Source organism: Poeciliopsis prolifica, unplaced genomic scaffold (genome assembly GCF_027474105.1).
Source record: "Poeciliopsis prolifica strain line A6 unplaced genomic scaffold, Auburn_PproV2 SCAFFOLD012, whole genome shotgun sequence".
NCBI lineage: Eukaryota > Metazoa > Chordata > Actinopteri > Cyprinodontiformes > Poeciliidae > Poeciliopsis > Poeciliopsis prolifica.
In genome coordinates this window covers 4,535,310-4,549,365 of record NW_026562387.1, presented here as the reverse complement: position 1 = coordinate 4,549,365, position 14,056 = coordinate 4,535,310, and the positions used below count along the sequence as shown (strand labels likewise).

Sequence of the window (14,056 nt, the reverse complement as noted above, 5' to 3'; positions counted from 1 at the left end):
GTAGCATCTGTGTTTCATTTGTTATCTCTAAGTCCAGCTGTGTTTAATAAACTCCAGCTGCTCTGTGAAGACCTCTGAGGTCTGTGAGGGAGCATTAGTTAACAAACAGCACAATGAAGACCAAGAAACACAGCAGATAGGTCAAAGAGGTCGTAGAGAAGTTTAGAGCACAGTTCGATAATCAAATAGTATCCAAAACGCTAAATATCGCCCAGATTTCTGGTCAATCCATTATCTGAAGACAGAAAAAATATGGCTAATAACAGGCCAGGGGAACGAGAGCAATAGTCAGAGAAACATCCAAAAAAGTCCAAAGAAACTGTAGCTGATACAAAAATCCTCATGTATTAGTCGTGTTTTCCACACATCTGACCTTAAAAACTCCCATTTGCAGTAAGTGTACATGAAAATAATTTTTTTTCCTAACATGCAAAGCACTATGTCTGACAGAAAACCAGCAATGCACAAGTCCCTGAACACACCATTCCCACTGTCAAAAATGGTAATTGCAGCATAACATGATGGAGATTCTTTTCTTTAACACATAGACGGTGCTTCAAAGCAAAACATATTCAAGGATTTTTCCAAAATACCTGCCAAGTCCATTGGTAGGGATGCTAGGGCAGTCAGCCAATGTGTTTTTGAGTTAAAAAATGTTTAAAGTTGACAGAAAATTTCAAAAGTATCACTTGGTAATTATGATATTGGAAGACAATTAATAATATTTCAACACCCACTATAAAGTCTTGAAAAGGCAAACATAACAAAATACATTTTAAATATACTTTTTTGGGGGGGCATGACTTGTCACTATATTAAGTTGTTAGCCTTTAAAGTGGTAAAAACAGAAAATGGTTCAAGACACCTGTACTTTGTTGCTATTGTACTTCCAACTGTTACACCAAATAGACTCTAACCCTTCTTTGCCGTCACTGTTACGAGTGTCGTAAAATTAAATAAGCAAACAAAGCTTAGCCTGGTGGGGATGCAAGTGAAGCCTGGTGGCCTGCCAGGCTTATAAAACTGGGGTGAAACTTTGATATTAAAGTTTGAGCCACTCCAAACTTTAATATCAAGTTAGAACCAGAGGAAACATTTCAGATTTAAAAAAAATAATTTAAAAGGATTAAAACCAGGTTTTCTTTTTATTTCACTTTGTCTGCCACATCTAATTCCAATAAGAATCATACAGGTTTCACTGCATCAAAATGTGGTTTGTGTGTGAATATTTCTGCGAGGCACTTCACATCAGCCCTGAACTTGAGCACTGCGTGGATGATTTGAGTCTTTCCACATAGTTTGACTATGTGGAACTATTTCAGATTGGGCTTCGGCACCTGGAGGGTTATTTGCCCTCTTGTTAGCCATTGTAAGTAGGTGGCAGGCACACATAACACGCTACCACAGAAAAAGCTCACATCTAAACACAAAAGGCACCGGCTTTAAGCCTCCGCTTCCACTGAAATGGTTTAGGTCACATAATGAGGCTCTGATCACATAAACAAAAAATAAAACATGAAATGAAAGGTGACCATGACAGGGGAGATCACACAGAGAAAATGTGACGCCCTGTCATTATTACAGCATCCTATTGCTTGTCATTCATTTCAAACATACAGGGTGCTTTTGAAGTCATTTTCGGAGGGGGCATCGCCTGCCTCGAGCTGCTACCATTTCTTGTATATTTGATGTCCTTTTCAGTCTCGCATTAGCATTTATCCTGATAACGTGCCCGGGGTAATTTATCTGGGTTTGCGACAAATTAAAAGATGCCGAAGGTTTCATTTCTTACGCGACTATTCCTCACCCGGGTGGTAAACTGAAGATGTCACTTTTTCACCATTTGTCAACACAGTAAGGCCGCAAATCCGACAGGAAAATGATTACCTGAAAGTACTCATCCAAAAACTGATCCATCAATTTCGGTGGTATGAATATCTGTAATTACAAAAGTGCGGCTTTGATTTAAATGACAAATATGATGCTTTAGACATTATTTATTTATTTATTTTTCTTAACTCCTTTATACCGAGTGAATGCGGCTCCAATAATAACACGTCTAGCCATAATTACAGGAGTTTTGACATGATGTTGAAACTACCAGGGGCACAGTTAGAGCTCTCTCCCTGTTCCATGATGACTGTAATTATAGCCCAAGAAGTCTCTGTATCAGATAGATATCACTTCAAGGGAGCTAAAAGGCTGGAATGTGAGGGAAAGCCATTTGTGACCTCCATGTATTTATTCTGTACTCCAGCCGCAGGAGACTTTTTAATTCGTTACTGTAATGAGGACAAAATGTAAAATAACCTACTTAGTAGCTGTAAATATAGGAGTTTATACTCAAACACAAGAAGACGAGTTTATTTCAGCTTCGTATGAGATTTTAAGGTTTTTGACAGTCTCAAATAAAAGCAGAAAATGTTTTGTTGGTGATTACTTATTTGGATAATTTGTCTTGGGTTGTACTTTAACAATTATCTTAAATATCCACAATTATCCAGATTTCTTGCTCTTTCTATTTCCCTCTCTTTGATAGATTAATTGCTATATATCTTCTTATTTTGAGACGTTGTTAGAAGTACTAGCGGTGGGACTGGATTACTAATTATTTATTGTTTAATCAAAACCATATATCGATAAAAAAAAAAAAAACAGTTAGAATTTATAAGTTATTGAATGGGCATATGAGCTCAGCAACAAAAATATTCTTTGTTTTTAATTTATTTGGGTTTTTCAACCATTAGATTGGTGCAAAGTGCTATTATTATGTCCTATCAGTTTTCAAACATTTTATGAATCCTTTTAAAAAATACTCCTTTACAAGTGGGAACTATGGACGCTGACATTTTCTTTCCCAATTAAGATCATATTTTAGGCTTGAATAGCTTCAATAGTAGACTAACTCCTTTTAGCACAACTGGCACACAACAACAGTCTCGTCCAGATTGTTTTGTGAAGCAAAAATTAACCCCTGGTGGACCAAGAGCCTGTGTTGTTTCTTTGCAGATGTTGTTTGCAAAGGTTCCGACTCGAGAACCTTTGCAAACAAATATAATTAATTGCGTCAAAGTTTTCAATGTATTGAAATCTATGAACTCCATTGACGCATACAAATCCCAGCCTTAAACATACCATTAGGTCTCAGACTCAAAAACTGCCATACAAAAGGTAACGGCTGTAAATTTCAAGCTTTGCTGGGCATTTAAAAGAATCTTTGTGCTTGCAGATTGTTTCTTCTTTTATTTGAAGCAACAAGTCAGAGCACTTTGATGAACGTCTTACCAAGAAATATTCAGTTCTCTCGAACTACTGTGAAGCAAAGGAAAGTAGTTGAAGCAAATAAATTGCTCTATGACTTCAAAGAGCCTGCTGGAATGTGCTGATCATATTAATGCGGTGGTATTTACTAGCTAAAAGCTGTATTTAAAGACGTCGTCTTGCTTCCAGATCGAGACGGAGGTGTAGTTAAAAGGCTCTGAGGCAGCTTCAGCTTTCCATCCCACTGACACCACTGCAGAATGTAATTAGAAAGAGAGCATTTCAAAAGGTTCTTTGAAAGCAAAAAAAAAAAAAGATCAGGTGAACAACCTTAATGAATCACATATTTACGCCTTGTAAATACGTTGGGTCTAACCTTCACTATCAGACAACAATTCTGAGTGGCATGTTGCTGGACAGGAGACTTTAAAAATTCAGCTGCTAACTGGAGTTGCTTGATTTACACATTATAAGACACTTTGAAACTCTAAAATCTGATCTTTTCTTTTTTTACTCAATCCACTAAATGTAACTCTACCACCACCGACACTCTTCTATGTGTGGGTTGTTACTGAGTTAAGAAAACTCACAGTTGGCTGTTTGGAGTTCAGATGAAGTCAGAAGAAGGACAAATATGTAGGAATCAATTTTAAAATGAAAATGTGTTTATGCCATAACATACTGTGACATGTCAGCAGTTTCAGCTGAAATAAAGTAGAATGTATTGAAATCTGTGAAATCAATTAACACAAAAGAGAAAACAGGATTTTCAGCAGGTAACAGGAAAGTATTATAGCAAATTTTCTTATTTTATCGTGAACATTGTTGATAATGAACACTGGAGTTGTTATTTTCTATGCAACTAATGTTAACTCCATTTAATGTACTAAATACTTATATAAGATGCTATGCTCAGTTTAAAAACTATTAAAATTTTTTTTAAGTTATTAAAACCCTCAATTACAGCGTCTGCTCTCTTACACATGGCATATATTTTCTTATACATGGCAATATTTTGAATATTAGCTATAGTTGCTAAAGAGAAATCAGAATTATTCAAAATTGCTGTCAGCAAGTCTAAGCTTTACATAAAGCAGAGAGTGGAAATCGGGCACAAAATCCTGATTGCTGTATCTCTAGTTTAAAGTACTGCCTACGCGTCCGTGCAAAACATTTAATTACAATAACTCTTGTAAGGCTATTTGTTTATTCTTTTCAGCTTATTGTACTTCAGCAAAACACTGTGAAGCAGACATTTAACCCAGACCAACACCAACAATTAGTGGCAAGAAGTTGAGGTACAAAGAACCTCTTCGTTGTGTATCTTTGCTTACACCTTAATAAGTTTGTGTTGACAGCTGCTTAGTATTCTGCTCCAGTCTTGCAGTGTGCCACTCAGCACGGCCTGGAGCTGCCCACTGACTTTACCTCACCGATAATGTTTGATGACTGTTTCATTATCGTCCGTCGTGGTGCTCGTGACTGACACGTCGACTTGTTCAGGCCGCAGGAATTCATTGAAGCGCACCCTAGAGAAGACGCGAGAGAGTGTGAACAAGATAATACGGCAGCTCATTCGGAGTCTGTCTGGGCCGGAATGTGCCGAGGTGCAGCAAAATTATCTATTCAATCTCCTCTTTGCCGAGGTCAGAAAAGGCAAGGAGGTGGCACGCCTGTAGGAAATTAATCTCCCCGCATGCCTTTCACAAGAGTCAAATCTGACAGAGAAGATGGCTTTTTCTTTTTGCCGTGTTGTCCCACCCTCCCCACCTCTCTCAACAGCATTCGCTATTTCTTTGTCAGTGTCTTCTTGTGGCTTTTTTCCCCCAGCCTTGGGATTATTGCTGTTGCTCCTCTGCTCATGGGCGTAACTATTTGTCACTGCTGTCCTAGATGTCTGGATCACTGTGGTTACAAAGCTGGCTGCACATGCAAGTTCATCTTCCCCCTCCCATTAGAGCTAAAATGTTAACTCGTTTAAGTGGTATGATCATCAGTTACAGTAGCGATGTGCACATACTACTTCACTGGCCTCCAGTCCCTTGGTGGCTTTTTGCTTAGACAACTTGATCGATGACTGGAGCGATAGCATCTGTTTAGGGCCTCTGTCTTATGCCAGGCAGCATGGCAGCATTGTTGTAATCAAGACTTAGCTTTGTGGAAGTTGTTACCACCCTGATTTTATCTTTGAGCGTAATTAATACATCTGTATTGCACAATTTCAAACATTGACTAGCTAATTCAAACCCAGTTTCAGAGAAAGGTAAAACGAATAGTACAAAAATCCAACTAATTTACTCCGTCTATCAGAGCACTGCTGTGTTTTGCTAGGATACAGGGAGACTTCTGTGTAAGAAAATTGACTTGACGGACGATTGCGATGATGATGAAGTGAAATTGATCTCGACATTTCAGCTGGAACTGGTTTGAGCCTACCTTCATTAGATTATTACATAATTGTCTTACATTTCATCCGCACACAGCAGAAATCCACAAATCCAGGGATTAAGGGCTATTATCCTTTAGATGTGCTCTTGGTCCAACATGGCTAAATCAAATGGCTTAATTGCTTCCAAAGTGTGCAGTTAAGTTCCCCAGAGTCCTGCTAACAAATTCATTATTTGACTAACGTGTTGTAGAACAGACACATTGAAATGTTGGAGGACACGGGCCCTGGAGGCCTGGATTTGAAGACTTTTTGCATAGAAAGTCATCAAACCTTATGGTAAATGATACCTTTTTACTCATCTGTCACCAACTTATATAATTGTTGTCCACTACCGCTATGGAATTTATGCAACTAAATGCTATTTAATGTTATGTTACTGTATGCAGATGCTCTGTCTACATTGGTGAAGAATCACTCAGCTCTTAATGCAGAATTCTTGGAGTGTCTCCAATCAATGGCAGCTGGACCCATTGTGTGATTAGTTCTATAATTATTCAACCTCTAGAGATAAAGTTCTTATGCAGTCTGATAAAATATATAATAATAATAATTTGTTGAGATCTACAATCGCTTTTCCAAGAAGGATCTGGCAAGATAACAGCACCATTTACAGATATCAACAATCACATTTAAGCAGAAAAATACATAAAATATTAAAACAGCTAATAAAAAACAAGACTATCAAAAGCATTTCTATGTAAATTTAGACTTTTGATGAAAGCCATTCATGGAATTTAATTGAGTATTTTCGAGGATTAGATAAGAAAGGGGGCGAATGAAGAATATGGGCACATATTTGTAATCAAAAACCTTATTTACACCCATTCATTCAGAACTTTCAGTCTGAAAATGTGGATATTGCGCACAAACATTTTTAAAGAGCATTGAACTCTTTACTGAACTCATTCTTTTATCAAAGGAGTGTTGACGACACGGCAAACATTTTGCACTTTGGTGTACCCTGATGTGTGACCCCTGCACCTGCCATCCCAATACACATGCACTATGTACAACAGTAGTGCGTCACAATCTGCCACGCACACAAAGACGTAACAGGAATTGATGTTGCCTCATTTCATCAAGTTGAGCTCCATGTACCTCACATTTTTAATACCCCAACATACATGGCAAGATGTCAAACATTCTGACAGCAGCAATAAGGCTTGTAACGTTGTGGCTGCTGCTAGGTGAATTATTTGCCAAGCTACCTTCATTCTTCTTTAATGACCTGGCTCAGCGGCAAGGAAGGTATGACACTTCATCTTTTACACCACCATAACAAAACAGTGACAACAGCTTATCAAAATTAGACGATTTGTTGCCTGTGGGTCACACTATTACTGCAGAGGGAGTCCTTTACCTGTCACTACTTATCAAAGGTGTATTTATAAGAGACAGTTTTTTGCCAAGGCCACTGGCATTCTTTCTTTTTTTTTTCTTCTTCATCTTCTCCTATCCTATCCTTGGAATCTCATCTCGGGTAATCCTCTGAGAATTTTCACAAATTGCCAGAATGATCCCGTGGCAGAGCCACAGATCGAATTGGCCGTGTGAAAATACCTAAAGAAATTATATTATAGAGCCCAGGCTGTCTATGCCGGAGCAGAGATTTCTTTAGAGCAGCAATATGTACAGCCACACTGAGAATCTTGATTGCAGCTATAAAAAACATAAACAGGATCATTTCTTTGCCAGTTTCACAAATGAAAAACGGGGGGAAAAACAACATTTTTAAAAATATAACTTCAAGTGCTGCTGTTACAAATCAAACACTGAATCACGACAGAACACTCTTGGAGTTTACCCTACATATTTGATAGGAATAATATAGTCAGGAAATACATTTTCCAAAACTTTTGTATACAAACTTTTTTGTGGGATTATACCTGGCAACCCATGTCAGTAACCTATGGAATCATGAAACGATTGCTGAGTATTGCAATAACCTTTTTGACTGTGATAAATCCAATTTTTTATCTGTGCAAGATTTAGCATCTCATTACATAAAAATATACTTTAAGTATATTTTCAGGGTAAGTGTAAGGATCAGAAAAGATCTCATTCATAACACTTAAAATTTGATATTCTGTCAAATATTGCATTCAAGTAGATTTTTGGCATAAAAACAGGTATTGTTTGTAATTGCTTCCATCGAACTGTTGTGAATTTCCAACATATTTTAAAATATCACACAAAAGAAAATGTGTTTTGGGCGTGTTTCCACCTCCTAGTTTGGAGCGAATCAGTCAGGCTTTGCAAGTTTAATCAGATGTAGGCGTTACCCTACATCTCTGTACTCTCTGTAGTAAACAGAAAGTACAGCTTGCAAACTAATACAGGCTACACATCTCAGAAAAATTGAGACTTACAGGAAGGTGTTCAAGCGATGGTCCGCACTGTCCAGACATTGATAAAGAAATTTATCAATACAATGTTGTCAAATTTTGCATATGATGAGACTATGACCAATTAAAAACTATTTTTTTGACTAACGGGGTTTAAATACATGAATTTTCTTCCACCGCTGTTCCCTGCCTTTTTTGAGTTGACTTAAAATTTTAATAATATACACATTTTATGACAAGGTTTCTGTTTGTAAGGTTTCAAAAGTGTAAAAATGTTGAAAAGCTCTCAATACCTTTTCAAGCTGCTGTGATATTAACATTAGTTTTAAATTGCACAGTTGACCTGCTCATATCCACCGCAGACAAGAGAATTAGTTTGGACGAAATGGTTTGTGGCCAAATGATCTACACATATTTGACTCAGTAATCAGTAAATCCCTCAGTTTATTCCATACATTCAATTTCAGTCCTTCATCAGTCTCCTATATCTTCACTTCTGTCAGACTAATAGGTTCATACAAACACATTAAACGGCAAATCAGGGGGACATACAGATAATCGCTCTGGTGACAAACAGAAAAGAGATTAAGTGACGTGTATAATTGGCAGAATACTTATGTTGCATGAGGAGCACAAATCATGACTTCCACTGGGAGGCATTCATTATCATCACTTTTCACGCCTCCGACGCACGCTGCTGATTTGCATGATTTTATTTAATTATCCATGATAAGGGAAGTTGAGCCTGATTTTGAAGTTGTACCATTGAAAATAACACAAGTTAACATGGCGGCTATCACATCTAACAGCATAGCACAAAAAAAAGCTTGCATATGTTTGGTTTTGTAAGTAAACGACAAGGATTTATTCAACCAAGCAGTTTTGCTTGAATTTATGCTGTGATGTTGTGTTTTTGATTCCCGAGTTCTGCAATTTGATTCTTCTCTTCTTTCATTGCCTTTCATAACACACTTATTGAATTTGAATGTAATCTACTAAAAACAAGAATTTTTAAAGGGATTTCTTTTGCCCCAAACACCTTAGGGTCATCAAGCTTCAAGTGCTTATCCTCACTGCTGCTTTCCTTTCATTGGCATATCCTCCTTAAAAATGCATTTTGCTTTCCTTTAGCTCACGTTTTCCTCACCTGTTTTCAGGGTTTCTCTTGTGAGGGTTTTTGCTCTTTTGCCCTTTTTCAGGTTGGCCTTTCTCTCCCTTTATTCTTTTTCTTTTCTACCTAGCCAGACAATAGACACAGTGGGTAAGGTCACTACTTTTTTTTTTTTTTTTTTTTTTTTCTTTTTATGTACCGAGAAATATATGTAATGATGCAAGGAGAAAGGGAAGGAGAAGTAGGGGCGGCCATTCTCTGCTTCGAGACTTGCCTTTTAGCGAAGAAAGCACTCCCTCTACCAGATTATTCTTAAAGATGGATCTCTGGACTTCACCTCAGTCGCAGCCACTATGATGAACCTCAGGCACTACTGCTGCCATCATACCACAAACATGTATCCTGTTTCAGTTCTTCCTCCTGTTGTTCAGGCAACATGCCTCCTCCAGTGCGAAAGGACTCGGCAGGCACCTTACTAGTTAGTAGTTTTACCAATCTACAAAACTCTTGTTATGCTCCTTATCTACCTTCAGGTGGCATACCTTTGCAGATTCTGTTTTGGATGTCGATGGTCTAAAGCTCTGGTCCAATTACTCTTTTGAGGGAGTCCGTTGAGGTCTGTCTGCTCTTGTATCCAAGAGGGTCTGGAAGGTATTGCTTTCACCAGTCACTCCTCAAAAGAAAAACCCTCGTCGCCTCATGTTATTGACATAATAACTTGTAATGCCTCCAGGTTTCATCATCAACCCCCCTGTTTCACCTTCAGCTTCCAACATGAACCAACAACTGCCAAGTAAGGATACCTTTCACGTGTCTGTACTGTCACTGTCAAACTCTTTTCTACATTGAAATGACTTCTCGGCTGCCTGCCAGAACTTTCTCTTCTCTCATTCGCACTTTATTAACCCAAATGGAAAGAATGCTTCAAAGTGAGAATATGCAACACCTGTGAGGTATTTATCCTTTGCTTGTATGAGGATAGGTACCTGTGTGGATTCTAGGCCATGCCAGGACAGATTTTTCTCATCTCAGTCATTGTGGAGATACCTGCAGAGTGAAGGATTTCCTGTCCTTCACTGTCCTTCTGTCCTCAAACTTTGAGAATACTGGTTTAAACTGTTTTTCATTTCCCAAAGTTTTTTTCCCCCCTGCTGTGAGTTAATTGTGTCAGTTTTTCATAACTGTGGACTATGGTTGACTCGAGAGCAATCCAAAAACAAGACAAGTCATTTTTTCAGTTTTTCAGATTTACTAATTAGTCTGGCATTGTTCCATTTCTGCTGGTGGCTATTGCGCTGATTATTATGTTTTGGCATGACAGGCCTGATTTTCGTTTGGAACAGCTTTGCAGCTGTTTATATAGATTAATAACATGCAGTGTGGACCAGTCCCCATGGCTCCATGTCCAGCAGATTCCAGAGTTTTTGTGGCTTTAATACTGAATTTAGTCTCTAGTTAGCACCTGCAGACCTTACACTTTTATGCACACATGTTTTGGTGTTAATCATGGCGAAATGGGCCACTTTCTGGAGTTCAAAGAGTCAAAACTGGAGGAAGTTGTACTTGAGTTTCACTGTTGTGTTGACAGAACTGATGTATAAAGGCATTATGGACTGACTCAGCTGACTCTGGACCTCATTTGCTCCTCCAATCAGTTTGGTTTTAGGTTGCATAGTAACCTGCAGCTCTCTCCATCTCCTACATGCAGTAATGGTAAAAGTCTCAATCATCTGCGAAATTAAATTTTTTTATCCCGTCTCGATAAGGTTGTTGTTAAGAATTTAGACCGTTGATTACTCCTCCCACATGTTTCTGTTATTTCCTTATAACAACATGTTGGAAATAGGATCATAATTCTATAGACAGCTTATTTTCCTTTCTATGCTCTCCAGCGATTTTAATGATGTTTCCTCATTGTGTTGCTGTCTTTTACTTATTTTTTGCCTTTCTTTTAGCCCAGTTTGTGTAAAATAAATTATCGTAAGCACAAAGCCATAGCCAATTGAAGTGTTAGTAGCCACAGCCAATCCTTCTCTTCCCACTTTTCAGCCAGTTGGGAGACGGTCGTAGATTTCCGTAATGGGAATATCCTTCTGCATGTCAGTGAGGCATAAGGGACTTAAGAGGAAATTAACAGAGTTCAACATTATTGAGGGAAGGAATAAAAACCGGTCATGTGTGTAGGAAAAAAAGAAATGGGGAGGTTGAACATTTGTAATTATAGTCAGACAATTTTTATGAGACATTCATAAAATTCATGGATGTTATATGAACAGAAAAATCAATGGCTATTAGGTTTGTAGAAGTTATTCAGTTGAGTTACACACATATATGGGAATGCATGCATACATAATGTGTGCTGCTTATGTGTATAATATGACTTTTTGATGAGTCCATATGAATATGTATGTTTAATGTGTAGACGTAATCCTTTAACTTACTTAAATATTTTTATTTTATCAGAAAAACAGAACCTCTGAAGGGTTAGGCTAAACAGAAATTAGAACAATTATTATGTTTTTAATATAGAAAAGGGATGGGGATACATTATATGGTGCTTTTCCTAGTCCCTCAAATAATGTAAATATATTATTTCCTTATAAATGTTTTGTTCACTATATGTTTGGCTAAAATTACTTGTTGCATGCTTGACTGGTAAAAGTCAGATGCATAAATAAAAAAAATGATGGCAAAAAGAATTAATTAAAATATGTTTGAGCTTTTTTTTGACTGGTGTTTGTGTGGCTTTAGTATTTATTAATCTCCCTGAAATCTATCTATCCACTCATTTTCTGTAGCCGCTTATTCTGCTCAGAATCAGATGGGAGCAATCTTCAGTCTGTAGTCGTGCGAAATGGGCAAATGTAGAAAAAGAAGAAAAAGATTTGAGAAAAAAGATTGTTTTCTGAATTTTTAAAAGAACTGCATGTCTGGCCTTCCAGTTTCCAACAACGGAACAATGAACACTGTTGAATTTTATCCCATAGAGGATGACATTTGTTAGCTAAGTTAAGCCAGAATATACCAAATATTTACTTGGAAATAAAAATCCATAGTGAAAAGTTTGTCTTATGATGCTAAGTATTTTTGTCACATTTGATATCCTCCAGTTCTTAATAGGAATTGTATACTGGGATCAATAGTGTTGAATTCACAGTGTTGTCCTGCATGGGGATACAATATCTTGTTTTTGATTTACTGTCTTTGTTTATTTCTAAGTAGTTGTTGTGTGGATCAAAATGCAGATTAAGCCGTTGGTGTCCGTTGCAGTTTCGAGCATCAGGAATCCCGAGGTAGTGAATCCTTGTTTACGCTACAAAAACACAAAATCCTACCTGGTATTTTTGTCTAGTCTCTAGTCTAGTGGAAATGTCGTTACACTTGAAATAAGACAAAACTAGCTTGCAAGTACATTTTCAGCAAGATAAAGGAACTTGTTTTAAGTCAATAATTTCTTAATATTGATGAAAAATGTCTAGTTCCACTGATAGATTATGTCACTCAAAACATGGGAAATTAATCTTGTGATAAGTCACCAAACCTGTGAATGGAACAAGTACTTTTAGATCAATATTAAGGAATTATTGACTTCAAACAAGCTACTACATCTAGCTGAAGAATTGCTTACAAGTTAGTTATGTCTTATTTTACTAAGATATTTCCATTACAAACTAGATAAAAATACTTGCTAAGATATAGTGATTTTGCAGTGTAGGCAATTGAGTTTTTTTTTTTTTTGTGCTGTACTGTATTTGTGTATTGTTGGGCCCTAAATATTTCACCATCTTCTCATTTGTAGGCACTTTTTCTAACCCCAATCTTGAAGACCTAATGGATTTAAGCACAGCAGGTATATCTGTAAAATAAGAGAAGGTGTGGCTTAAGAAATTCAACACCATATATCAAGGTGTGGATAATTAATAGACAGCTTATTTTCTATAAGCAAAATGAACACAAAAAAATGCTACTAAATCTTTCGTAGCATAAATCTGGAAATATGTAGGTCTTATTATTTTTTCTCCTCACTTTTGACACTAGATGTGTTGATCACCATCAGAATGTGGTGCCATCACAAAAGATATTCTCTGCTGTACACCCGCCTGCAAAACAAGCTCTGTCAGTCAGACCACGGCTAACAAAAAAGAGAGGGAAGAAGAAGAAAAGGAGGGAAGGCTGTTGAAGAACAGCAGGCAAAATCAGAGGAAATGCGAATCCGTCTTGGCAACTGTTTATATCTGGGTCTGGGCGTCGCGTTTGACCACTCAAGCAGGGCGGCGTGCGTGTGTGACGGCTTTGCAGAAAGCACGACTCTGCTGGGCAGACGACTGGGTGTGGGGTTGTGTTTTGGGGGGGGTGAACTGCTCGATGCTGTTTTGTAAGGATGATTAATGACCAAGTCTTTGGCTTCACAGAGCTTGGAGCTCTGTGAAGCTGTTGTAGCCCTGAAAGCCTGATCCTCTTCCATTTAACGTGCTGAGAGATTGAAAATGCTGACAAATTAGGTGTAGCCTCCTCCAGTGCATACTGTAAGTTGGCCGATGACTTGCCACATCGTGAAAAACGAGGAAGGAAAAACGAGTCATGACCATGCCTGAGTCAGAAACATGTCAGACGGACAGCATGTGGTTTGTTTTTTTGTGATAGCAGCGTCTCACTTTTGTTTTTGCTTTGTGAATATTTAAAGAGGCTTTGGTAAAAAGTCAAGGAGAGGTTTTCCTGGCCTACTTTTTCTTTTCAGAACTTGCCAGATACCATCCATTTCATTCTGCAGCTCACTAATGCTTGCTGACTGTGTGCTTCTCTGCAACTCTTTGTCAGCATTGTTCTACTTTCTTTGTTTATTTCAGCAGCTGTTTACCTACATAATCGTTCATTCAATAATTCACCCAC

General features: G+C 37.7%; 1 protein-coding gene across 2 annotated transcripts in view; it reads left to right on the top strand.

Moving 5' to 3' along the window:
* The window catches only part of olfm3a (olfactomedin 3a), a 32,784-nt gene that overhangs the window by 5,280 nt on the left and 13,448 nt on the right, over positions 1–14,056 (top strand). The window contains exon 1 of one of the 2 annotated variants that reach the window (XM_055037940.1): positions 9,927–9,959. The exons of the other annotated variant lie outside the window; for it this stretch is intronic. The gene's annotated coding sequence lies outside the window, so the exon portion shown is untranslated. Of the gene's footprint in view, positions 1–9,926; positions 9,960–14,056 lie in introns of those variants that run through there. 2 annotated transcript variants of the gene reach the window in all.